The sequence below is a fragment of the Crinia signifera genome, chromosome 3 (assembly GCF_055691185.1).
Source record: "Crinia signifera chromosome 3, ASM5569118v1, whole genome shotgun sequence".
Lineage (NCBI taxonomy): Eukaryota > Metazoa > Chordata > Amphibia > Anura > Myobatrachidae > Crinia > Crinia signifera.
The window spans coordinates 74,328,914-74,356,339 of record NC_139219.1 but is presented as its reverse complement, the minus strand read 5'-3'; the positions used below and the strand labels follow the sequence as shown (position 1 = coordinate 74,356,339).

At 43.2% G+C, this 27,426-nt stretch overlaps 1 protein-coding gene across 1 annotated transcript in view; it reads right to left on the bottom strand.

Annotated features, from left to right (window-relative positions):
• Positions 1-27,426, bottom strand: part of SLC8A1 (solute carrier family 8 member A1) — a 503,134-nt gene that overhangs the window by 423,356 nt on the left and 52,352 nt on the right. The window contains exon 2 of the mRNA XM_083176013.1: positions 20,862-20,925. The gene's annotated coding sequence lies outside the window, so the exon portion shown is untranslated. The remainder of the gene's footprint in view (positions 1-20,861; positions 20,926-27,426) is intronic.

Here is a 27,426-nt window from a genome sequence, read left to right as displayed (position 1 = left end):
TAAATGTGCCCTAGTACATGGGGTTGGCACCTCAAAATCAGGGTCTGAAAGTAACAATTTGAAGACCAGTTGCACACAGCAGTGTCTAGCCCTAGAGGGACACTCTAGCCCTCCTGCCTCATCTAAAGATAAGCACTTTATTTTTTGCACCTTGAATATATTTATTTATTTCTCTTCTTTTTATTCTGAGAATTATCTCCGTAACTTTTTTAGGATAGGAGCTGTTTCAATTGTCTGTTTTTAAATATCCTTTTATTGTATAAATAAATTTACCTATATTTTTTACCTATAAACAGAGACTATTTTTTAACATATATTTTTTATATTGGTAATTATAGTCAACTAAGCTACGTACCGTAGTTCCAGGTCCATACTTAACACCAGCAAACCTTGTTTTAATAAGTGCAGGTTGCACTCTTTATATTTTATATATTTTTAAGAGCAATAGTCGCCGCATCCTTATCTATTGAACACATTCCTTTTTTAAGTAATATACCACTACTTGGACTTTGAGGACTGGCTGACACCCCATAAAATAAAAGGGGGACGTTGCCTACTATACCTATAATAGCTGGGGACGCACAGGTGGCGCCACACATTCATTTCGTATATATATATATATATATATATATATATATATATATATGCATGAATATGTCTTATAGCAAATAAGTGGAAAGAGCTGCATGTCACACTGCTATCTTTAGTGCACATTGGTGGCAGGGCAGCACTTCTGACAATGCCTAGGCGGCACAGAAGGGAGGCCAGGGCTTGTGTAGCCTTTCATGCCAGCAGAAGTGATCAACTTCAATCCGCAAATGTCACTGGTGGCGGTGAAGGGGGGCCGTGGCCAGAGCTAGGCGGGGGAGAGCTTGGAGGGGGGACGGAGGTTAGCGAATGCAGCCGGAGCGGGGTGAGGGGATGCGGCTTCCCGCCGTCCCCCCATTGATTGGTTCGGCCACCACGTGACAGCGTCTCCTCCCACAATAGTCCCAGTAATGCTCTGTGGGACAGGCAACAGGCATCGGCGGTGGCACCAACTTTGTACTTGGGGGTATGTGCCACAGAATGCTGGCTGGGGGACTTCATTACAGGTGGGTGGTGTGGGGGGGTACAGTGGGGGCACAGGCTGCAATCGGGGGGCCTGGTCCTTGCTGATGGGGAGGCAGGCTTTGGGCCCCTAGTGCCCTTCAAGCCCATGCATAAAGACAGCCCTGCCCTGTAAATGGTGCGGTATGACAGGCCGATGGTCAGTATACATACATCGGAATCCCGACCGCTGGTACTCCAACAGGGGATGAGCACAAAGAAGCCACTTGCGGACTCACATTTGCCCAGCTGCAGGCTTGGAGGCTCGCCACAGGTTCTATGCTCCCTCTATGGGGGTTGTGGACCCATACATACATGCATAACACAGCAGGCAACCACCTCACAGATGTAATTCGCTGCTTACCCAATCTCCCACTATCTTATTGTCACCCTAGTTCTTCCTATGTCACCAACTATCTCCTTCAAATTCGTTGCCTCCCCAGTCACCCACTGCCTCTGCCCATCCTCCATTATCTCCTTGTCAACCTCTGCCTTCCCCTGTCACACACTGCTTCTCTCCATCACTCACTATCTTATTGTCACTCTCTCCCTGTCTCCCTCTACTTCTCACTGTCACACTGGGCTTTTAGCTGTCATCCACTAATTCCTCAGTCACCCACTGCCTCTCCCTGTCTCCCTCTACTTCTCCCTGTCACACTTTGCTTTCCGCTGTCATACCTCAGTCACCCACTTCCTCTCCTTGTGGTAAGGGTGTGGACATTACAACTGCTTCGTCAGATACTTCAGAAATGCTAGGATACAAAAATTGCAGTTTTGCAGGTACCTGTATATGTCAATTAGATTAAATTTTGAGAAATGTAATAAAATAATTAATTGTAATATGGCACATACGTTTTATACTATAAATACTGAATCATCTATAAAACCGAAAAGTTTGGTTAATAGTCTTCTGAACAAATAAGGCCAATTAGATTTTTGGCTGAAATCCATCAGATAGCCTGGTTGTTTAATGTCTCCTCTAAAGCCTGCAGCAGGATCAGTAAATATTGCAGGCTTAATAATGTTTATAGAGGTCATAGCATCTAACAGAAGAGATCCACTAAAAAGCATAACAGCTTGTCTTATCTACTGATCTGTATATATCATTACAGTGAGACGATTATGAAGTATTCAATCCAGGTCTAAAATGTTACTCATGAATGCTATCTATCTAGCTGCAGTATCTATATTACTATACCAAAAATTCCATCATTTGAAATGTTGATGCCTTCCTGTTATAGTATGCCAGGGGGATCCCGACAGTCAGTATCCCGATGCACTCAACACGCTGTGGGCTCGGTGGCGCGCTTCTCTCGCCACGGGTTCTATTGGACCCCCACAAGTGTGTGAGTCGGGATCCACCCTGTCGGAGCACAGTGTGTGAGTCGGGATCTCCAGTCTCGGGCAGTCATCAGGCCCCCTGACAGTACAGCCAGGCAGGGCTGTAAGTATGGCGGTGCGGGGTGGTACGGCATACCGGTAAAACATATTATGCCGGTACCCCATACCGCCATAACAAATGCCCTCCAATGTGTTCAATGCGCATGCGCGCATATCTAAGTGTCTGATTCCTTGCCGAGGGGAAGGGAGGGGAGCGCATTGTGCATCTCTCCGTCCCCTCCCTGTGCCACTGTGACTGGGCTCTCAGCCATTCATAGCTCGCGGGCCGGCAGCCAATCAGGAGCCAGCCCGCGAGGTATGATTGGCTGGCGACCCGGATACAGTGAAGCGATGCGCTCCCCTGTCCCTGGAAGAAGCAGCAGCGGCGGAGGGGGAGAGTGGAGAGAAGATGTCAGAAGGGTTTAGATACTTGTGCTGCTGCTGGCTTCTGGTGCTGTGGGGGCATATGTTTGGCACTGTGGGGGCATGTGTGGCATTGTGGGGGCATATCTGGCACTGGGGGCATAACTAGCACTGTGGGGGGCATATGTGTGGCATTGTGGAGGCGTAACTAGCACTGTGGGAGCATATGTGTGGCATTACGGGGCATATCTGGCACTGGGGGCATAACTAGCACTGTGGGGGGCATATGTGTGGCATTGTGGCGGCATATCTGGCATTAGGGGCATACTTAGCACTGTGGGGACATACTTGGCACTCTGGGGGCATACTTAGCACTGTGGGGGATACCTGGCACTAGGGCTAGATTTAGCACTGTGGGGGCATAGCTGGCACTAGGGGCATATGTGTGACACTGTGGGAGCATTTATGTGCGGCACTGGGGGCATACCTAGCACTGTGGGCATACTTGGCACTGTGGGGGCATATGTGTGGCACTGTGGGGGCATACTTAGCACTGTGGGGGCATATATGTGTGGCACTGTGGGGGTAAATGATATCTGGCACTGTGGGGGCATATATGTGCACAAGCCCAAACAGAAATGTCATTGGGGCAGATGTATCATAGCAGCGCTTATCGCGCCGCTATGATACTTCCTGCTTCGCCTCAATAGCGAGGCGAAGCAGGAAGGGACATCGACAAGATGTATTAACATCTTGTCTGCCGAAGCGGGGGAGCGTTAACTCCCCCCTTCGGCGATGTCCCTTTCTGGAGATAGCGCATCAGTTAATACTGATGCGCTATCTCCTGTCCCCCAGCCGGCCGCACTGGGCATGCGCGGGATCTCGCTGTTCACGCGAGATCCCCAGCGCAGCCCACAGCTGACAGCAGGGACAGCGCTGTCCCTGCTGTTTAGATAGGGCTTCGCCAGCCTGATGCTGGCGAAGCCAAATCAGGCTTCGTGCGGAACGGTCAGCGATGCTGACCTTTCATACATTCGGCCTGCTATCATTTTGATAGCAGCGCCGATATGGACAGGGGCGCATAGCGCCCCTGTCCTTTACCGCATCTCACCTGCTTCATACATGGGGGAGAAGCGGTATCAGTGCACATAACGTGCGCTAATACCCCTTCTCCCCCATACCGACCGTTCATACATCTGCCCCATTGTGCTTTAAAGTTTTGTCATGTAGCCACTCCCCCTCGTGTCATATGACCAGGCTCATGACACACCCCTAACCACGCCCATCAGAATGCCGACTGTCGGAGTGTCATCCTGCACCCTTTGAAAAAAGATTTTTCCAGATAATGATAATTCTTTAGTAGGTAGCATATAGATATCCAAATTAAAGGGTTTTATTTGGCCTCTGTTGATGTTACTTGTTAGTTACTGTACATACTGTATGAAAACATAGAAATATAGATTAGACCAGGGGTTCTCAAACTAATTCCTCGGGACCCCACACAGTTCACATTTTCTAAAGGTGCCCACAGACGCTACAATTGTACTGTGCTATGCGTTTTTGACTGTACAATGGTTCTATACAATTTTTCTTCCAGCTTGCTATGAGATGTGCACTTGGATGCATGTGATGAACCCATGTTTGTAATGTTAAATTTCAGATGTAGTCTAAAAAGTACGTGCAGCACGTACTTTTTTAGACATACAATATCGGGCTCCCGGGAACATAAACACCATCCAATAATTGTACATAAGATGCAATTTGTGCTTAAAAAGTACAAAACGCATTCAATAATTGATGCGTCTGTGGGCACCTTAAGTCACCCAGCATGTGCACAGGTGCATTCATTACTCACTGACACATTTTAAAAGATCCACAGGTGGAGCTAATTATTTCACTTGATTCTGTGAGGAGACCTGCAAAACATGCACTGTGTGGGGTCCCGAGGGCCGATTTTGAGAACCTGTGGATTAGACTATGGATTAAATATGGAAAAATTGTGTATTACTGCTGATGAAAAGATAAGTAACAATTGCCTATGTAAATTCCTCTTTTTGGTAACTGGATCATCCACATACTCACAGATCCCTATAGATGCCCCAGAATATATACATTTACATTACTGTTACCTTAATGGGCAGATTTCAATATACAGTATAGAATTTCTGAAGTGTTGTTACATACACTACAGATGTTAATGGGACAGTAGATACTAGAACAGTTTTTTAATGAAGTTAGTACACAATTAACAATTGTGTAGCTTCAAATTTCCAACTATGCAACAAAATTGTGATGAATATAAATGATCCACAATATTTATGGCAAGAAAAGAAATACACAAATTATGAGTCACCTGATCCTGAGCAAGAATTTCTGTCTTGCTACACAAACAATATGGTAACACATGGGAGAATAAACAGTCTATATCATATTGCTTTGGATGTATTTGCCATTTGAATCCAGGAAGGCAGCAATAATAAAAATGTTAATGAAACAATTATTACAGACATTATAGTCATCTAGCCCGCATTTATATTTATTACTATAATTTACATAATACTATTCTCTTGCTTGTCATTTTATAATGCACTGAACTGCATTATTCATGTCAGTATTGTTAATACTTTCCCCAGCATGCATGGCATGACTTTTTTTTTTTACAATAAGCACTTACTTTAAACAAAGAGATGTACTGTATCACTTTATGAAGAATTTTATTGTTACAGTATAATACTCCCTTCTGCTGGGAAATACTTGTGACCTGAACTCAATATAATGAGAATTACATTTACTCATCACCTTGGTCTCAAGAAAGTAATATGAAAGTGTCACTATACACAATACAGTATTATCAGTGGCGTGCGGTGGGGTGAGCAGGTGAGGCACAGCCTTTCCTGTCATACTAGCGCATATGCCGGTGTTTTGAATTGATAAAGTATGTCAAAAATACAAATAATTTATAAAAAACAATCTTATTTTTATTATTCTAATCATTTTTAACTCCAGCGTCAAAACGATGGAGTAAAAAGTCTATGGCAGGTGAGGCAGTGCCTCACCTGGCTACCTTTTCTGCACATCTCTTATCAAAACTCAGTGAATCTCCTACAGTACACACTGCTGCACATGTGTATAATGCTGGTATGTACCCCATGGCTCCAGGGCCGACAACAGAAATCTCGGGGCCCGGTACACTTATATCTCTGACGGGCCCCCCTAACTCCACCCCCTTGAGCAAAATATTTTAGTATACTGCATATTGAATGTGTTTTTTTATTGTTACAATATTTCACTAATACCGGGTAAGTACCCTTACAGGAACCAGGGGGGTGTCTTTATAAACCATTGCCAGGCACTGCACTGCCGCAGCTATGCTAACAGCCCCTGAGCACCTCAGAACCTTGGGGCCCCTAACAAGCTTGAGGCCCGGTACAGGTGTCCCCTTTGACTTCCCCTGTTGTCTGCCCTGCATGGCTCATATATTGTGTGCATATCTGGCTCTGGTACTTGCCAGGGACTCTTTACCTCACCGCATATCCATGCAGTATATGCATGTAAATGAGCAATTGTAAGCACTGATAACATTTTGTAATCACTTGTTTTGGTCTAATAATTTGATTTGCTGGAATTGGCTGTACACATAGGCGTGCGCACATTGAGTGTTAGGGGTACACAGGCACCCCCCTAATGCTGTGCTGTGCCCACCCTTATGAACACATCCCTGATGCTAGCAATACCTTTTACCAAAGATGTTTGTTTTTTTGGAACTGTATTCCATTTAAAGAAGTGTCCAATAATCAGTTATGTGTGTTTGCATTGCTAATTGGGCTAGACCATTGTCATATACATACCCGAGTCATCCATATATGTTTTTGACATTTTTGCATGTACTGTTACAAAGAGTAATTAGAAGACTAAAACTGAAAAAGGCAGGAGATTATGGTGTGGTGTGTGCCAATAGATGGTGGTAGGCATGTGTGATTGGCGGTGTTGGACACACCCAATAGGCGGTACTAGATATGCGCAATAGGTGGTGCTAGACAAACCCGTTTGATGGTGCACCCCCTAATAAAATGTGCTGCGTGCGCCTATGGCTGTACAGGCTGGATTTACTAATTAAAGTTAAAGACATTTATTATGGAATGGGGTAGGATATGGCACATATTTGTCCTGATTCACCTAGAACAGGGGTGGCCGGACTTTTGTAGCCTGGGATCTACTTTTTGTACTCTTACTTACCGGTGATCTACCGGCGTCAATATGTTGAGAAATCTTGCAAATTTAGGTATGAGATGACTTACACCAATGGAATTATACGGCACACATTTGGGCACCCCTGGCTGATAGGGGACACATGGGGGTACCAATGGAATTATACAGCACACATTTGGGCACCCCTGAAATTATACAGCACACATTTGGGCACCCCTGGACTGATAGGGGACACATGGGGGTACCAATGGAATTATACGGCACACATTTGGGCACCCCTGGAATTATACTGCACACATTTAGGCACCACTGGACTGATACGGGACACATGGGGGTACCAATGGAATTATACGGCACACATTTGGGCACCCCTGGAATTATACAGCACACATGCAGGCACCCCTGGCTAATAGGGGACATATGGGGGCCACCTCCCCCCAAATAACAGCAGAATATCCATTTTTAAAAATATGGGGGCCATAAAACAATGACCAAGAGACCCGGTTCTCCCCTTCTCCAACACCCCACCCTACCCTATCCCATGCCACCATAAATGAATAAGACACCTTAGAGATACTCCTTGGCTTGTTTGGGGTCATTAACATGTAACAACATACAATTTGCTGGGTTTGCATTTCAGTTATTTATTCACATTGTCTAACACCCTTATGTTTATGGCATAAACATAAGGGTGTTAGACAATGTGAATAAATAACTGAAAACTTTATCCCATGCAATCCTAGATCAAGTTGCCCCTGCATGCGGTGACACCCGGTGTCATTCTCCTCCTCCCCCCCTCCCCTACAGCACAGGAGCTTAATTATCAGGAGCTTAATTAATTATTACAGAGCACAGGAGCTCTTACTAACTTACTATTACACGCAGCAGTGTCCTCACGATGAAGAAGTTGAAGCCACCATGCCCGCTCTGCAGCTCCTGCCTTCCTCAGCGTTCTCAGTCCTGCACTGAGCCGGTGCGCCGGTGCGCGGTGACGTCACATGTGAACCCGCGCACCCGGGCAGTGCACTACTGGGAACGCTAAAGCCCTGAGAGGCTGAATATTCTAATGGGGACTGTAAACTATAAAACTGATCATGATCTACCGGCGGAAGGCCTGCAATCGACCGTTAGATCGCGATTGACCTTCTGGCCACCTCTGCCCTAGAGCTTTGCACTATATGGTGCGAGATGCATGTAGTGAATTATTATTATAAGTTATATAGCGCACACATATTCCGCAGCGCTTTACAGAGAATAGTTGAACATTCACATCAGTCCCTGCCCCAGTGGAGCTTACAATACTTATTCCATTTCACATGTACACTCAGGCATTCTAGGGTTAATTTGTTAGGGTTAATTTGTTGGGAGCCAATTAGCCTACCAGTATATTTTTGGATTGTGGGAAGAAACCTAAGAACCCGGACGAAACCCACGCAAGCACGGGAAGAATATACAAACTCCGCACAGTTAGGGCCATAGTGGGCATTGAACCCATGACCTCAGTGCTGTGAGGCAGTATGGCTAACCATTACACCGTCCATGCTGCCCAATTAAAATTTCTCAAGTTTTGTACATTAGCACTTTAGAGTGTTTTTGGCACAGCAATAGCGTCTTTTTTCCATTGCAGCCATATGGAAATAGGGTTGTGAGGGCTAAGGATTTAACTTTTTTCACAATAGTGGCAGTAGTATAAATTTGCATAATGTGACATGGAAGACCCCAGGCTCTTGTCTTTTTTCTCAGATTACTGTTATTATCGCTCTGCTATAGCATGCACAACCACTATTGGTGTGCAAGGTATACGTAACATAATGAGTACTTTAATCATATTAGCAGCGCCAAACAGACAAAAATTACTTTGATTGGATGTGGCGTAGTTACATTTTCAGAAAGCCCAAAATTATTTGTCATAATTTGGACAGGTGAACAACTGCACCAGATTAGTGGTGGGAGGGCAGAGGAGGTATATAGTTTGTTGGGCTGGGCCTCCAACAGTTTTCTCCCCTCCCCCTTGCTAAACTGAAGATGGTTAATGGTCCCCGGAAGCGGCACCACGTGTCAAGTACAGAGAAAGTGGGTGAGGATACTTATCAAAGAAGGTTCGGTACTTATATGTTAGTTGGGTGCCCACGAAGCTATTTGCTTAGTTTTCCGCGTCTGCTCACCACGCTTCGAGCTCGTTGGCTCGCCGCGCTTGCCACACTATATAAAATCAACTCCATGCAGGCATTGATAGTGGGGGTATGAGCGTATTAACTATAGTGGGCACCCAACTAACATATAAGTACAGAAGGTTCTCCTGCACCACACTATCCCATGAGCCCAGACATGATGCAATACTCAGCAGCCATGAACCCTGCTCTTTCACTACTCAGCACACCAGTAGGTGGGCCAAGCTCCTGCTGCTGCGTCCCAGGATGTGCCACCACCAGCTATAGCACTGTTCTGTGTCCAGATTTCCCATGACTTTTTCCTCTCTCCCTAGGCCATCCCCTGCCATTATTCTTCTAGCCACAGTTGTGAGAGTTAGAGGTTTGAAGAGGTAAAAACCCACTCAGCGAAATGAGGCGCCTCCAGAGAACTCTTCTCTTCTCTACCATATCCCGCTTGCTGCACCTGTAGAGCAGCACAACAGCCAGTGAGAGGAGATTGCTGCATCAGCACTCTCGTTTCTCTCACTGCCCAATATGCTGCTGATACGCTGTTATGCAGGTATGGCTGGCAGTGGAGGGCAGAGCAGAAACTTGGTCCTCCTATACCCCTCCATTCAGTTGGGGTAAGTCGTATTCACCCACTTCTGCATCTCTATACTCAATCATGGATAGCCTTAAAACTAGGGTCCAGATGCACTAAGCTTCAAAAGTGACCTGCCATGTCACAGACTATGACTTGAAAAATGTCAGACAGGTGCTGATTGGTTGGTTGTTTATCACTCTCCATTTTATCACATTTGAAGCTTAGTGCATCTGGTCCTAGGTCTTTTATGGGTCTTAGACTGCCAACTTTTGGAAACATTGATTTAACACATACACAACCCAAATAATAGTTATTGCAATTTGGTACTTTTTCTCTTTCTGTGCAAGTTCTTTACACTTGCTGTTTACTCTTTTGTAGAAATGTTTGACGGGCTTTGTATAATTGTTGTGATGCATTCATTATATTTGAAAAAGCTGACAGAGTTCAGTGAAACGCGTTGGTGGAAGTGTGAGCAGACCTAAAGCAGAGTATTGGCATACACCTTATCCTCCATCTGGCTGAAACCATGGGATCAACACTTCAACACCCTGTACAGCGTTTGTCCACCACAAAAGTCCGGGAAGACCCACAAGGTCCTTGATCTTCCTCCAGCGGCCCTTTACCAACATTGCACCATGGCACCATAGTGAGGACAATTGGACCCAAGTTGGAAAACCCCTCAAAAATCATGAGTGGTGAGACTTATTTACCAGTTGTTGTGGTCAACACTCAGCCATCCAATTTTGAGGATTCAAAAAAATTCAGCCAAAAAACCCGGCCTACATACAACAGGCTGCTCCAGTTAATAAATTGTTATATATATTTTTTCTCAGACAATCCCATGCCATTTCATTCAATGTAATCCATATTTAATTTGAATGTAATAAGCGCTGCTTCATATATACTTTGTGTTATTACATTCATTATATGTTTGTCTATTTATATTTGCATAATATTAATTTTGTGCTTGCACAGCTTGTGTACTTGCATTCACACTTCATCCATACTCCAAAATGAAAAATGATTTACAATTTCATGCATAAACTTTGCCATTTCCTATTACTGAATAAAGCCAAACATCCGCATATGATCAAATCAGCCTGTGCCTATAATGAATGGATTTTATAGTATATTATCCCAGAGTACCAAGATAATATTGACACTATTTAAATTTTAATAATAATACATATATATTTAGCTTTAATGCAATTATGTCACGTTTAAGAGACCAACATACTATATAATTGTATGAATAAGACAGAGAGTATGGGGTCTAGTAGAGAAACGGTTGGCAGTTACTCATTTCTATTGCAGTATTTACATACAGGATTGGATCCTAATTGTAACATATTGCAATCTTCAATGACCAAAATGCTTTAAAGCTAAATTGAAAAAAAAACAAAAAAAAAAAGTCTAATAAGTCCATTGAGGCTGCAATAAAATATAGAGAACATCTTCAAAATGGCATGATTTAATGTTTCACTTTTTATTGCCCAGCACAAAGCAAACATTTTTTCCCAAGGCCAGAATTACTGTAAGACTTTTTTTTTTACAGCCCATATACTCGTTGGGATGACAAATGTCTGGCTGAGCGACTGCATTGCGGAGACTATTCAACATCTGCGGCCTTTAATTACAGATACAAAAATATTTCTATTCTTTTGACAATTTGATTGCACTAATGATACATTTGAACTGTTTATGGTTTAATGCAGCCGAGCTTTTAACTTTCTGTAAACTAAAGGCACGTGTTTAATATTAGACAGAATATAAATACAGCAGACAGCCAATGTTGCCAGAGTCTTCAGTAGACAGAAATGGTCCTTGGAACAATGCAGAGAAAACTCATAAACCATACGTATGTGGTCTGACAGGATGCAACAAGGTCTTTATTTTGATAATTGGAACAAACGCTGAAGGACATTCATGAATATATAGGGCAGTATTCAATGAGGCTGATTCGCCATGTTTTATGGCGATTTTGTGCTATTTTCGTGCTGTACGGCGATTTTTTGGCTAAAACGGTGAATCACCCTATTCAATGACCAGATGGCGAATACATTTCAAGGTTTTTATTGCCATGATTCACCGAGTAGCAATCGCTATCTTTTTATGGTGAAGTGGAATGTGAACTTTTAAAATAAAGTGTTTTGTTTTTTACATTTGGTGTCAAAAAATCAGGAATTTTATTCTGAGGAGGGGCATGCTATTTTTATTCATGTGCTGTAAGCACATGAATATATATTTAATAAAAAAAAAATACATATATATATTTTTTTTTACACAGCAGCCAGCAGGGGGCTAGGAGCTGAGCCGCTCATTAGATATTCATATATTCACTGCACCCGATCATTACATATGCATGATAGGGTGTAGTGAATACCCGGTCCCCTGTTGGCTATCCCGGCGGGCAGCCTGTGCTGCCTGGCTCCCGGGGAGCCCACCTCCCCCCCACAAACATTCTGGGGCAGGCATCGCCGCAGGAGTTAAAATTCGCCGGTCAGGGGCAGTGAGCCCCTGACTCGTTGAATACTGGAGCCGGCGAGGCTCCGGAATGCGGCGGGCAGTGGCGAATGTGCAGCGAATCCTAAACAGGATTCGCTGCACATCATCAAAATTCTCATTGAATACTGCCCATAGTGTATCATGTTTACAGCAAGACTGTATATGACTACTTTAGTACCAGGGCATTTTAAGAAAGCAGGGGGTCATGTCTACTCTGGCAGCACAGTAGAGTCTGGCTTTGTGCAAGGATCTGCTCTGCATGTGCAGGTCCCCAGAAAAATGGCATCTGCGCCTTGTTCCCAGAGACATCTCTAGTGTGCATGTGCAAATCACTGGGAAAATGGTCTCTGTACCATTTTTCTGGTGATCTCTGTCTGCAGAGCTGACCGTCGTGGGCCTCCAGAGGGGTAAATATAATTATGTGAGTGTAATGTGTGTGGTGTGGCCCCCCCCTGGACCCAGGGGCCTATGTGCATCGCACGCCTTGTACCCATTACATATTTGCCAATGGTTTACATGACAGTAGAGTTTGGGCACTTACACATTCATCTACTCTGGGGGACATCATAAATAATGAGGGGATTTAAATTTCCACCTGCACCATCTGGAAGGGGTAACACGGTGGTATAGTGGTAAGCACTGCTGCCTCACAGCGCTGTGGTAAGTCTTGATGAGGCTCATATATGTGTGGAGTTTATATGTTCTCTCCACATGTGCATGGGGTTCCTCTGGGTGCTCTGGTTTTCTATGATATTCCAAAACATATTGGTTAATTCAATGCTGACAAAATGAACCCTAGTTCACTGAACATTTGTATATTACGAATAAAGGGGGGTATTCATGGCCGGTTCTCAACAATCCATGGCCGTTTACGCAAACATGCCCACTTTTCGCCGATCGGCAGGCGTGATATTGAATCCCGTCTGGCGATATGCGGTCGGGCAAAATTAAAATGGGCCAGGGTCACAGCTGTCGGGACGGATCGACAGTCATGACCGGGGATTGAATACCCCCATTAGACTGTAAACTCCAATGGAGAACAATGACAAATATTCTCTGTACATTGCTACAAATATTTTTGGCATTTAATAATAAAATAATAATATTAATAATAATAATAATAATTGTTCAATAATTTTATAGTTGTGAGGTCCAACCTTTGTAGCGCCTAATTGTAATAATAATGATCCACACACAGGGATGTATCCATTATCGCACACAGGGTCAGAGTTTGCGAGAAAGCTCTGCTCCAGCCAATGTGCTTTCTGCAATTCCCTGGGTCAGAACAAAGCAGGAGTCTGGGGACTGGGGAAAACCCTACTTATCCAGTTACCATCATCTCCAGATAGCATTATTATTGCAACTCGCCCCCCAGTAATTTTACACGGTCCCAGGGCCGGCTCTACCATTAGGCAGCTTTAGGCAGCTGCCTAGGGCACCAGGATCTGAGGGGGCGCCACCAAGTTTGCAAAGCAAAAAATCAAGGATGTCTATGAGGATCTTTGTTGTACTTAATGCAAGTGGCTGCTGTGGAACTTCAACTCCATACATTCCCTTGAGGCATACTTCCCTACTTTGCTGCCCCCTCCTCCTTGTACTCTATTGTGGATGGCAAAGGGGGGCCTCCAGGGGATTTGCTCACTTTTCCGAGGTGCTGGGTGGACCACCCACTTTTTGGGTGCCTCCCTGCCATTTTGAAATGTTAGGCAAGTATGCCTTAAGGGGTTGGTATTGGTGGCAATGTGTGTGTGTGTGTGTGTTGTGGGGGGGGGGGGGGGTCAGTAGGCTGAAGTTTTGCCTAGGGTGCTGAGAAGCCTTACACCGGCCCTGCACGGTCCTTCTAAGTAAATTCAGGCAGATCACATTACAAGAAATGGAAATGCATTCTTTGGACTAGTTTTTCACAAAAACTGCTCCAAAAGCCCTTTAATACATTCAGGTAATACTAAAATGGTGTGTAATGGTTAATCATAAGACCCTTTTTAGTCAAATGTATTTTGGTAAATAAAGCTGCTAAACATTAAATAATCTAAGTTCATGTTTCCCTCATAGATATTTGCATACTGATATATTCATAATGATATGAGTTGGAGCAATCTCTTTGTACAGTATGTCAGGTTATCTTGATAATTTCATTGAAATGAATTGATCTTCTGTTATTTTAAAATCAAAGCAAGTTCTCCTATTGATTATTCACGCATGGAAAAGAAAATGATTAATTGAAAACCGTTAGGGGACATATTGTTAGTATGTGTTTTTGCCATTTTCTTGTAGATTATGGAGATAAAAGCAGAGCCAATTATGTCCCCAGGGATCTGTTTTTAATGACTGATTTGCAGTGGAACCAGAAAATATGTACCAATAAATCATGGAGAAAACAGAAAGAAGCACAACCGTAATGCTTATTTTTCATCATTTACACACAGTAGAGAGAACTTTTTTTTGGAACAGCCAATGGTTCCGGTTTATGGTGGAATGTCACCAATTCGGAATGCAGTTAGCATCCTAGCAGTCAGGATGCCATCAGTATGCTGTCAGAAGACCAGTACTGTAATCTGAAAAGGATCAGGATGCCGATGCTCGAATACTGACTGCCCAATCACAAAATATTGGGGTTAGGGGATTAGGGTTAGGCTGCGGGGCAGTGAGGATTGGTTTAGGTGGCACTAGCAGAGAGGGTTACTGTGAGGCTGCGGGGAGAGAGGGTACTGCGGGGAGAGAGGCTGCTGCAAGGTACCTTATGGAGCCTCTGTCAGGATGCTGGGGTCGGTCTTTTGACTGCCAGCATCCCCATTGCTGGCCTATCCTATGTATCCCTCCCAATTCTATTACTGCTTTGACTGTGGTTTTTTTTTCAGCCCAGACATATTCAAAAAGGCCCCTGCATGCTTGCGCACTGAGCCACAGATGGTGCGCTTTATGGCATTTTTTTCCATGAAGCCTCAAGAACACTGAATAGCTCTGGTTGTAAAATTCTGAGCTATTCCAGCTTAGTAAACGCAGCAGGTTTTTGCTGGTTTCCTATGTTTTTCTAGAATTTATTTATATGATTAGCAAAAGTCATTGTCAAATAAAGCCCGAAGATAAAGCATTGCATTTGGTACACATTGCAGGGGGCTATTGTATGTACAAGTCAATAAACTATAGTAACCTAAAGGTTGTCAACCTACTTCTACATATCAATTAACATTCTCTATTTTGTAGAATAGCAGTACAACTTAATAATGTACTTCATCTTGTCTCCCCTGGCTTTGGCATGTGTTTGTGACTTCAGGGGGGGGAATGCAGACAACTAAACTACTGCTCTCACATCGTCCATCATCCCAGTGTCATTCCCAATTATACATCTCCAAATCCCATAGGGTCTACACACGTAGAGATTTTACTGAGCAATCTGAGCGATGTTAGAATGCTCAGCACACAGCGATGTGCCAGCGATGTGTAGTGAGCGATCTGTTGGGGCCAGTGTTCTCCAGTGAGAACATCTGGTCCTGACCGGTGATCTACCTAGATTTATCCAGCATGCTGGAACTTAATCGAAGGGCGATAGCGTTTTGTGCGGGGCCGGGCATCGCTATCGCTTTGGCCCCTACACACGGAGCGATGTAGGAGCATTTTTGAAGCGATCTAGTCAAATTAAGTCAGATCGCTTAGAAAATGCAATGAAATCGCACCCGTGTGTAGGCCTCATTACTCTCAACACACACCTACTAATCCAGCATGGGGGTCATCATCATGAAGATGTGGCCCCCAGGGAAACCAAAAATAATTCACAGCATTATAAGGCTGATTAGTGGCAGTGTAACACAGACCACAATCAGAACAGTTGGGACTTATTTTGACAGCTGTATTCAGATAAAGCAATTTCTAACTACTGTTGAACACTTTAGAAATGCATTGCTTATGTAGGTAATTGTGTTCTAATGATTTATCAACTGTTTTTGCTTTAAAATGACACTCTCTTAATCTATATTTACCTTTTTCTAAACATTTTAGATTTTTAAGGTTCTGTTTATGCCACAACTTAGAGAATAATTGAAAAGATATAAATTTAGATTAACAAATACAATGGAGAAGATTCACATTCAAGGCAAGCAAAGTTAAATATTTTTCAAATCCGAGTGAAGCAATACAATTTGTTCCTTTATGGAATACTTTTGGAATACATACATACTTGCCACTGATGACTTTAACCAGACTGATGTTATAGTATAAGCAAATAGCTATGTATAATAACACTACATGTAAAGGAAAAATTAAATGCTACTCATTGAACCCTTTGAGTGCCAACATCTCTGTGAGAGATGTGCAAAATATAATCTAAAAAAAACAGCGTCGCCCACATTTGTTATATAAATTCAAATAAAAAAATGTTGTGTAAAAAAAGATTATATTTCCTATATAACAGAAATATTATAATGAATAAAAATATTTGCTTGGCAGATTTCACACCTATTTTGACAAATTCACTTGGCACTCAAAGGTTTAAACAAGTGCTAATGCTATAACCAAATAATGGAACCAAGTTGAGCTATTGAACTTGTATGACGGAGGGTACAAAATGCTAAAATAGCAAAAGCCCTTACAGCCTGCCTTTCACTTGACTCAGTGGAAACACTTAAGGGAGGATGTATCAAACCTTCAAGAGAGATAAAGTATAGAAGCTGCCCATAGTAACCAATCAGTCTCTAACTGTCATTTATTAAACTGTGCTACAGAGATATTAGCTAAAAGCTGTTGAGTTGCCATAGACAGCTTTTCCACTATCACTATCAAAGGTTTGACATCCTCCCTTTAGAGCAGTGGTTCCCAACCCTGGTCTGAAAGTACCCCCAACAGTGCATGTTTTGCAGGTCTCCTCACAGAATCACAAGTGCTATAATTAGCTCCACCTGTGGATCTTTTCAAATGTGCCTGAATAATGAGTGCACCTGCCGGATGACTTGGAAAACGTGCACTGTTGCGGGTACTTGAGGACCAGGGTTGGGAACCACTGCTTTAGAGGTAGCACATCCGCCAGGTTGCCAAGCTAATACCAGACTACTGAGCAGCTATAGGACCTTATTCTAGTCCACACGCAACGCTGTGAATTTCGCATCGCTGCATGTGGATCTAATGCCGCCGGCCTCTTGCATAGCTGCCCGCCCCTCCCTCGCTCGGCGAGTTGCTTGCACGGCTGCGAATGGATGTTTTACGGGGTGCGGGGACAAATCATTTGACGGTCGATGACCGTCAAATGATTTTGAAGGAGCAACCAAAACTAAGACACTCTCTGGTGTCTTAGCTTTGCATGCTCCCAGTACGGGAAGAGGGCGGGCAGCTGACATCCGGTGATGTCAGCTACCCGCCCCCGACAGCCGCGTCACTGCTCCCAGCATTTTCCCATGGGCGCAGCCCGTCGCCACTGCCCCACACCAACCGCCCGCACTGATAAGCAGTTCCATGTGCCCGCTCGCACCCAGCGTATGTTCATATGCAGAAAAACACAGCTCCCCGTGCGAACGTGCGGGGTAGTGTATGAACCAGAATAACCTCACTCCTCCACATCTTCTCTTCCAAACCCACATTTCTATAAGACAGGGCTGGGCAACACCGGCCCTCCAGATGTTAATGAACTACACATCCCAGCATGCCTTGCATCAGTTTCAGCATGGCCACATAGCAAAACTAATGCAAAGCATCCTGGGATGTGTAGTTCATTAACATCTGGAGGGCCGGTGTTGCCCAGCCCTGCTATAAGACCACTATAAATACGCATGTTGGAAGTGTACGTGGAAATACACTTACAGATTAGTCTGTATTTGTTTCCTAGCACGGTGCCACCAATTTTAATTGTATTGATCGCGGCCGGAAAAATCACGTAGATCGCATCGCATGCCAACCAAATCGCATGCGATGCGATCGACGCGATCGACGCGATTTTTACATTGGAATCAATGTAAAATGGTCCCTGATTTCAATGAAAAAAGCCCCAAAACCCCCCATTTTCATAGCAAACCCCCCCGATGGGTGAAATGGCCCTCCATTGTTAACGCCACCTAACTATTGACGCCAACCCGAAGAGTGGCGAACGCAGCGAGTCCGCGAGCGGCGGTGGTACGCGTCCTACGACCTTTTCATACCCACACTATCCACATCAGCGTGGAGTTGATTTTATAAAGTGTGGCGAGCGCAACGAGCCACCGAGACCTGCGAGGGGACGCGCATAACTTCACAGGTATACGCGTCCCCTCGCGGGGCTCGCTGCAATCGCCACGCTTCATGTATAGTGGGGGTATGAAAAGGTCGGAGGACACGTACCGCCACCCCACGCGGGCTCTCTGCGCTCGCCACGCTTTGGGTTGGTGGCAGTAGTGGGGTGGCGTTAACAATGGGGGGGGGCATTAACCATACTTAATACCCATGAGGGGGCATATTCAATGAGAAATTGGCCATATTGGCCCTTTTCCCATTGTTCCCTATGTAATATCGCGTTGATGGCATCGCATGCCATTATAATGGCATGCGACCGACGCGATCAACGCGATTTTAACTTTAAAACTCATTTAACATTGTTCTCTATGGGAAAATCGCATCGGTCGCATCGCAGGCCATTATAATGGCCCGCGATGGAAGCGATCAACGCGGTTTTCTCTTTACCGGCAATTAAAGCTGGTAATTTAAAGAAAATCGCGTCCATCGCGTCCATCGCATGCCTTAAGTACCTTAACTTAAGGCATATGATCAACCCCGACGGGCGCCTTGCTAGGAAACAAGTACCGATTAGTCTATATATTGCTAGCCAAAGGAGGTAGGTCCGGTATATTACACTTGGAATGGGCACTGTTTAATACTGACAACCAAATAATGGGATCTGTATATAATAATGAACCTACAGCGTTGGCTAAAAGTAGAAAAAATACTTGTTATTTCCATTCCTCAATAGTTTAAATAGAAGAAAAGTTAAATAGACACACAAAGGGCAATACAAAAGTCAACTGACACAAAGGGGCATATATAATAGGGTCCAAAATCTATATGCCATAGATGAAAATAGTGACATGTAAATCTAACTCAGTGTGACTTAAAGTATCTAAGAGAACATTATAAAAGAAATAAGATACCTGACACTTGACACATGAAAAATGTGTACTTTATATAATGTATGACATATTCATATTACATACAGCAAACATGGCCATAGCAATCCAATGTATTCATTGTTCATTTGTACTACTACAGTATATAATATAATAGTAAGCACAATCACCAACTATGACCCCTGCATGATATAACAGGTACTGCAGTATACTGGACACATTCTGTAAGTGAATAGGCATATCATTAAAAAAACAAAAATGTATATTGAAATAAAATGTATTTCTTTTTCTACAAGAAAGACTGACTAACAGAACTTTGAATATTATACTTTTACATGCATTTTATCCTCTGATGCATTACCTTTGAAGCTGCAGCGCTACCAGGGTGGCCAATACCAGGATCAGGATTGGCGATTTTGACCTAAAATTGTTGGGGATCTCTGGATTAGACTGCGCATGCGCAGTCTAATGCTGGGCGTCGTTTGAGCATGCACTCAGATGCTGCCCGGCTGTTTCACTCTCCAGCTGTGTGGCTCTGCTCAGCCTGACATGGTCAGAGGTCACACTGTGCAGCACAACGGCCGCACCCCTGCTCCCAGCCACACCACTGCTTTTCCGCACCTGGCTGCTCTGCCGCTCCCAGCTACACCACTGAACCGCTTCCTCCCGCACCCCGATGTAAATAAATTAAATGTGTGGGGCGGTTGGTTTGGGGGGTTGTTTTTTCTTAGAGAGACCAATTGAATCCTGTGATTAAAAAAATGCCCCAAGATCGGCATCCTAAACGGCACATTACAAAAATGTTTTTCTAATGTGGCTCTCCCCTAAGGTTGTTTTCTCGGGATCTAGCATTTCTGTTATACATAACCAGAAAATAAATCATGGTGGCGAAGAGAGCAGCATACTTGCCTACTCTCCCAGAACAGCCAGGTAGCTCCTGAAAACCAGGTGCCATTCCTGGCCACATGAAAGAGTGGAAAAGCCTCCCAGAGCTGGCCACGATCCGCCCGCTGTCACCTACTTAACATACAGAAGTAGATGTCCGAGTAGCCAATGAGTTATTTTACACAAAATCATGTCCCCATAGAACCACCCCCACTTTGGTAATAGCAGCATTGCGTAGCAGTGGGAATGGCAACAATAAAGCAATTGCATCATCATATCAACCTGTCCGTCCACTTTCGATTTTCACCCAGAGCTGAGAGTGAAAATGTGGAACCCCTACTTATTGCAGTCATGTGGTTATGTGGTGGGAGGGGTTTGAGAATTTTTAGAAATGTTTACATAAGGTGGTAGTGTAGCTTTAAATATGTTTCCAGGTAAAACTGTTATTGGAGAACATTTTCCATATAAATTGGTGGAGAGAAGCCCTTATCTTGTTCTTTCCTTATTTTTATCACTGTTGTTACTGTTGGCTGAAGGGATGGAGAGTAAAAAGCTATTTTCAGTGGAACTTATGACTCTATTTCCAGATGAGAAAAAATAGAAGTAACAGCTTACCCTTGATGTTCGGATATACGTAGCCTATCTTAAACTGCATCCGATACTGATAAACAAAAAATTCCTGTCAGGAAAAAAAATAAAGTTTAAAACCATTTCAATAGAAGAATGAAAAAACATCATTGCTCTAAACTTGAAATCTGTACAGTCTTCATCCAACTGAAATGAGCTGGAAAATAGACTGACAGAATTAATCATCTTGGCCCAAATAAGTAGCATTTTCAAACAAAACCTAATACTCTATTAGTATTATTGGATATTTGACATTTTCTGTAAAATAAGTAGTAATTGGAAAATTTCATATTGAATCATAACAACCTAATCCATAAGAGGCATTGTAAGTTGTGCCGGGGCGTGAGTGTGTATGTTTTTGTGTACAGACAAGGTAATATAATATAGTTGTTTTGTTCCATCCAGAAATCTGCAATGTTCAGAAGGTATTAAAAGCTTCCATGGTGACATTTAACATTGACTGGGAATCGTGGTTCCTACAGTTGTCTTAAAAAGCTTTCCACGTCCTGTTTTATAAGCTTTGTTTTCCATTTACATTGAGGTTCAATGTGCTCCAAAAGCACGTTTTTACTTTTGTGTAGGATCCTGCAATTTACTGGTGATTTGTCCTAAATGTAGACCATTTTGAAAAAAGTGTATTGCACATTTCCACCTAAAGTACATGTAAACAAGCTGGAATAAATGAGTGAGTACATGTGCTATATAATGTATACACCTGATGTTTGTTGGGAATAATTGTTTCATGTAAAGTTGTGGTACAGTATGGCCAGATGGGGTGTTATTATTGGAAACCGCATATCTAAAAGGATATTTTTTCAAAAATGATGCATTACAGGTAAAGAAGTAAAATATGACTTGTGTTTTTTCCTGTTTTGGATGGGTATATGATTTTTAACATTCAAATTGAGTTGTACGGATCCATCAATAACTGCCATTTGTAGATCCCTGCCCTGTTGCATTCCTATGGAGATGCACTAAATGAAGAATTGATAGTTTATTGAAATGTGATGAAGCCGATGCTCTGATATTTACCAGTAGGTATAGATCTCGGACAACATTAGTGAAATGTTGGTAATATTGATGTGTACAGTAGAGAAAATTAAACTTATTAAATTTGCAGCCACTTTCAGTTAGATGATATTTAGTAGTAATGGCTACAGGCATTACACCCCTCTCTTGCATTTTCTAGTTTGGAACTACAAGTTAAGATGTGTCATGTATATTTATTTTAATACATATTTATTGTGTCAGTAACTGATACAACACAATGAATAAATGTCCACATTTTCTGAAACTAAATGAAATCCATACCATTAATCTATTGTCATAAAGCATGATCAAGAATCATTGTATAAGTAAAATGATAGAATCTTTCAAAACACAAGGTTAAAAAGCTGATCATAATAGTAAAGATGGACAAAGATCAAGTTATAAGCAAAGAAAAATCATAAAAAGATAAAAAAAGCTGATATTATAATATTATAACTACAAAAAGAATACATTATAGTAAAATGATAGTAGTAATACAAAAATAATACAGTATAGTAAAATTATAGAAGTACACACTACAGTAATAAATGGTGCATGGTTGCATAGTGGTTAGTGTTGGAGAGAGATACAATACAAGCCAACAACCTCCTATCTTCCATACCACATTATAGGCAGGGCCATTTCTAGACACTTTAGCTCCCAGGGCAAAAAAAAAAATGTGCCCCCCCCCTCCCAAATACATAATGTTACAGTGAAAAAAGGCGCGCGCGCCAAAAAGGGGTGTAACTTAATAAAAAGGGGTGTGACTTAATATAATAGGCGTGGTCTAGCAGGAAAACAATTACCTGCATAACCATTCATTGGTTACCGCAGGAAAGGTCATTGTCCTCCCACTCTTAACTTGGCCGGCTGAAGGCCACACAGTGACATAAAAATATAAAGGCCCACACAGTGACCTACAGTAGTACACCTCACAATTCAAGCCCAAACAATGACAAGCTACATAAATCATTATACACTGTTTATCCGTAATGCGAATTACACATTATGCCCTAGACCATGATTCCAATTACACAATACACCGCACATCATGATGCCCATTACACCCCACACTGTAATGGAAATGACACAATACTCCCCACAACGTAATGCCCATTACGCTGCACAACATGATGCAGATTACAAATATGCCCCCCACAGTGCAAGATATGCCCCCACAGTGCCAGACACATATATGCCTGCACAGTGCCAGACATGCCCCCACATTGCCAGACAAGCCCCCACAGTGCCAGACACATATATGCCCCCACAGTGCCAGATATGCCCCCACAGTGCCAGATAGACCCCACAATGCCAGATATGCCCCCACAATGCCAGACACATATATGCCCCCACAGTTCCAGACACAGATATGCCCCCATAGTGCCAGCCTGGTATGCCCCCACAGTGCAATAAACACATATGCCCTAATGTGTTAAAATATCCCAGCAGCAACACAACTCACAGTTGTTGTTGTTGCTGCTGCTGGTTGGGAGAGTGTGTGTCATCCTGACTGGCTGTCTGTCTCCTTGTCATTCTCGGCCACTGTCGCTTCCCTTCAGAGGGGAAGGGAGCACATCCAGTGTCTATCCTCCCCCTCACTGTGTGTCCCTGTGACTGGGTGGGCCATCAGCCAATCATACCTCGCGGGCTGGCTCCTGATTGGCTGACACAGGGACATGCGATGCACTCTTCATGTTCTCCCTGAATTTGAAGGGATTAGGGAAGCGGCGGCGGGGTAAGCTGGCAGGTGCCCCGGGCTGTTCTAATAGTGGGGGACAAGCTGTGCATCGGCCCGGGCATCTGCACGGCTTGTCCGCCTCTAGAAATGGCCCTGATTATAGGCAGTGTTTGCAAAATGACAGGAGCTGACTGGTTGGTACAGTTTATTTCTCTACACTTTGGGGGTGATTCTGTTTGACACACAGCGCTGCATGTCTTTTAAATCCCACCCACCGCCTGCAGAGATGTCCTCCCCCTCTTGCACGCCACGATCCCCACACGGCTGTGAATGGATGTTTTTTGCATAAACATCCATTCTCAGCCTATGGGGTGACACGCACATCATTCGATGGTCACCGAGTATTCGCAAAACTAAGACACTCTCAGGTGTCTTAGTTTTGCGTGTGTCCTGTGGGAGGACAGGGCGGGCAGCTGACATCCGGTGATGTCAGCCGCCCGCCCTCGGTTCTAGTGTCACCCAAAAAAATCTTACAGTAAAATAGATAATAATATTAATTGCATATGGCAATAATAAAGAAAGGAAAACAAATAAGATAAAATGCATTGTACATGGAAGAAAAATTGGAATATCCTCAATAACGTAAAAAAAAAAAAAAAGGTTATGGGAAACAACCTTTTCATATTATATACTGCTGTATACTCTATCACTACAAGTACTAACTACAAATAAAACCTCTCCTGTATGCCTTCCTTTTATCCCAAATCAGATGATGCTTATAAAGTCTAACACTGGCATTGCTACCAAGTAGCAGCTGTGCATATACTATGCCTTGGCAGGGTTTCACGTTCATTGCGGATTGACAGCTGTGATGTTACAACTTCAATGCTGGTCCTTCTTACACATTGTAGAAGAAGCTGGCAGTCAAACCTCTTCATTATTTTGTTTTCAAAGGATTGTCAATGTATTATTATTATTTTTTTAAGGTGGCAACTTACAATCCTATAACTTAAGAGGCATAGAAACGGGGCGATTTAAAGTTTAGCACACATCTCAACGTGGGTATACCCATTTAAATATGTAAAAGGTATATGGTATACAGTATTTACTGAACTGTAACTAGGAGTGTGATTCGTAGAGATGTTGGCAATCTATTTACGCTGGTTAAACAGAAATGGGGGAAATTTACTAGGATGGGAGTTCTACATCACATGGGATGTTGCTATGGGCAACCATTATGATACTTTATATTTTCTTCTAGAAGGTGCTAAATAAATTAGAAGTAGATTCTGATTGGTTGCCAATAGCAGCATCCCATAGAAACCCTCCCACCTCCCCCCCCAAATGTGTCCTATACACAGCAACACTGACAATGCCACTTTATTAAAAACTATAGGACACAAAAAGACTATTTAGCTATGGCTCAGCCTCTTCCCCGGCTAGTCATTCTGCATTGTGGCCCATTTAGCATGGTACGTGTGTGCATTTACATGTAGTAACATTACATTGCAATGGCAATCACTCCCTGTTAGTCACATGATGGACAGACAGTCCCAGAGGGAGGTGTTTTCTTTCCCAGGGACTGCCAGTTCAGACTGCAATAGCAGGGAGTGCTTCTTGTGTGATGCTTCTCCTCTGATATCACGGCAGTCGTGCCTTGCTTGTTCTCACTAGAATATTTTTCATTTGTGCCCTTGCAATTGGGAATTGCAATTCCCATGTTTGCATGTGACAATAACAGTCCCTGAATACAAAGAAAATGTCACAGAAAAAGTGTCCCTATAAGCATGTGCACCTCATACAAAGTATATTTTGTGCACACCCCATACAAAGTATATTGGGTGAAATGTAATAGGATGAGAGAATCAGAAAATGAGAGATTTGGTAAGAAATCTCCAGGTTTTTTTAAAAGCGGTAATCATTTACACTGCAAAATCAAACTGATTTTGCAGTGTAAATGATTGCCGCTTTTAAAAAAAACCTGAAGATTTCTTATCAAATCTCTCATTTTCTGATTCTCTCAACCTATTACATTTCACCCAATATACTTTGTATGGGGTGTGCACAAAAGTGAAGGAAGATGGTCAATCCAGTGAATCCAACAAGATGGCAAAATTATAATTATTCGAAACGGTAAGTAACATATACATGATAGGCATTGCTATTGTCCAGTGGTGAATTTTCGGTACTTGTGTAGTTTCATGGCGCCAGTATGGTGCCGTGCGTCTGAGTCCCCTTGCGGGGCTCGATTCGCTCGCCCACGCTGCGGGCTCGCTGGCGCTGTGAAACTACACAAGTACCAAATTTTCTACTAGCCATATGAGGCACCTGCCTAGGGGTGCAGCACAACACCCTACTTAAGAGCCATGCTAGACCATTGGCCATATGAGGCTTGGTGAATCTTTGCTTTTTGTCATTATGGCTTTTTGTTTGTTTTGTAACTGGCAGGGGGTGGGTATTACATCGTTTTTTGGTGGTGAGGTGGGACTTTGGTGTTCTTGAGGCATCAGGAGTGACCTGCCATAAAGGGGACAAAGGGAGAAGTGAGGTGATGGAGGGCTGCCAATAATGTTGTCTCTGTCCAGAATTTGACAGACTGGTTACTGTGTGAGCGCTGATGTACTGGTCTAGACCTATCAACCCTGCTTGTAATAAGAAAAAAGGGATGAAATTGGACTAGGCCCAAAAGTAGGCTTTGCACTCTCATTATCATATGGAACAGGGGTCAGGGAACCTTTTTACCTTTTACCCCAAAACATATTTAGATACGTTACCCCCCCTTGATTTGAAAGGAAGGGTATCATATAATGGTAATACATACTTTACCCCCAGAAATTGATGATATATCCTGTTAGTACGGTGCACAGCCTGGCAGCAATTGATGATTATAATGATGATGTTTACCACACATAGCCATACATGGTAATCATCATCATCAATGGCAGCCAGGCTGTGTGTGTGTGGTATAGCCATTGATAATGTGACGTCCAGGCAACTATTAGTGCCTGTTTTTCAAGATGATATAGTGACAGTCTGTGCAAATTTTTTCCCCTAGACGGGCAGAGAGATGGGCATACATTGAAAGGCCAAATCGACCAGAACTGCCAAGAGCTTCTTCCCGAGAGCAGTCCAACAACTGAACACGCACAGTGTGCGCCCCCCTACTGACTGAAATATACATGAATGTAATGGCATGAATGTAACGCCACACATGTAATTCAATGCAATGTCACCTTCCCCATGACCCCCACTTGATGTTTACGCTGCACTGTTACCAAAAGAAATTGCAAGTACACGAAAGTGTACATGGCCAATAAAGATGATTCTGATTCTGATTCTGAAAGGAGCCTATAACCAGGCAAAGAAACTTTGTACTGCAGCAGCAGTACAGACTGCGCACTGCCGACATGGTGCGTCAACTAGTCGACTCTACTGAAGAAGCGGAGGCGGGGCGGGGCATCGTGCAGGGAAGTATGGTATACACAATGGCCTGTCGTACTGACGCACTGCACTGCGTCAGGGCCTTGTACACTAAAGTACTGTAACACACACAGCCGGGCATGCATATGGAATCTATATATATAGATTCTATATACAATTAAATTCATTTTCTGGGGGTAATGGACGGTCGCACTGCCGAGACACAGCCATGCATACTTATAGATTCATATGCATGTCCGGCTGTGTCTCAGCAGCTCGACTGTCTATTACCCTCAGGAATTTCATTTTTACCCCATTTGGGGTAATTTACCCCTGTTCCCAGAAAGACTGATAATTCAAAAACAAACAATACAGTAAGAATAAATTGCTTTAAGGCAATTGCTAATGGACTAGATAAGTCTC